The sequence below is a fragment of the Mandrillus leucophaeus genome, unplaced genomic scaffold (genome assembly GCF_000951045.1).
Source record: "Mandrillus leucophaeus isolate KB7577 unplaced genomic scaffold, Mleu.le_1.0 Scaffold1048, whole genome shotgun sequence".
NCBI lineage: Eukaryota > Metazoa > Chordata > Mammalia > Primates > Cercopithecidae > Mandrillus > Mandrillus leucophaeus.
This window is the reverse complement of record NW_012098632.1, coordinates 119,414-120,650: the sequence shown is the minus strand read 5'-3', so window position 1 is coordinate 120,650 and position 1,237 is coordinate 119,414. Positions and strand designations below refer to the sequence as shown.

The following is a 1,237-nucleotide window of genomic DNA, read 5'->3' as shown; positions in this document are numbered from 1 at the left end:
TGTTATGTATAGGAAGATCCGGTTCTCCATTCCTGAGAAGAATCGACCTTTAAAGGATAGAATTAATTTAGTTCTCAGCAGAGAACTCAAGGGACCTCCACAAGGAGCTCATTCTCTTGCCAGAATTCTGGATGATATCTTAAAACTTACTGAACAACCAGAATTAGAAAATAAAGTAGAGATGATTTGGATAGTTGGTGGCAGTTTTGTTTATAAGGAAGCCATGAATCACCCAAACCATCTTAAACTATTTGTGACAAGGAACATGTAGGACTTTGAAAATGACACTTTTTTTTCCAGAAATTCATTTGGAGAAATATAAACTTCTGCCAGAATACCCAGGTGTTTTCTCTGATGTCCAGGAGGAGAAAGACATTAAGCTCAAATTTGAAGTATATGAGAAGAATGATTAATATGAAGGTATTTTCTAATTTATTTTAAGTTGTTCCCCTCCCTCGGGAAAAAAAAAAAATGTATGTATTTTTACATGAGAAGAAAAAGACTTGTTGACTTTAGATCTATGAATAATTATTTCTAAGCAATGTGTTTTTTCCCGCACTAATCTTGAATATATTAGATACCATTTATGAAACATTCTTGCTATAACTAAGTGCCTCTCCAAGACCCCAACTGAGTCCCCGCACCTGCTACGGTGAGCTGCCATTCCACACCCATCGCACATGGGACTCTGGCCAGTCCTTGACATTGTCGGGCTTTTCAAATGTCGGTAGTATTTATTAAAGATGAAGACGCACATACCCTCCAACTGAGCAGTTTCACTAGTAGGAAATACCGAAAGCTTCCTACGTGTGTATCTAGAGGTTTGTAGACAAATGTTGCAGCCTTGTTTGTAACACTGAAAAATTGAAAACAACCTGGAAGTCTAGTGATGGGAAAATGAATATATTTCTGTTTAGATTGGGGAAGCCAAAGCAGATTCCAAGACTGAAATTTCAGTGAAGACAGTTTATTTTCTAGGTCTTACCAGAAAGCATCAATTGAGGTATGGAGAAATGGAACTGAGAAGGTAAGAAAAGCAATTTAAAGTCAGTGAGCAGGTTCTCATCGGTAACAAGCTCCATACTGCTGAGATACGGGGAAACGGAGGGGAGAAAGCTGGAGTATTATTGATCCTCCACTCCTTGGTTGTCAGCTCCCTGTCCTGTGTGTGGGTGGAACGTGCTCCAGCTGCTCTATAGCAAGTCCCAGGTGTTTGCAGTAAGAAGCTGCTGGCATG

At 39.4% G+C, this 1,237-nt stretch overlaps 1 protein-coding gene and 1 pseudogene across 1 annotated transcript in view; both read left to right on the top strand.

Moving 5' to 3' along the window:
- Positions 1 to 413, top strand: part of LOC105540172 — a 7,885-nt pseudogene extending 7,472 nt beyond the window's left edge.
- The window catches only part of LOC105540194 (HLA class I histocompatibility antigen, B-67 alpha chain-like), a 112,340-nt gene that overhangs the window by 25,866 nt on the left and 85,237 nt on the right, over positions 1 to 1,237 (top strand).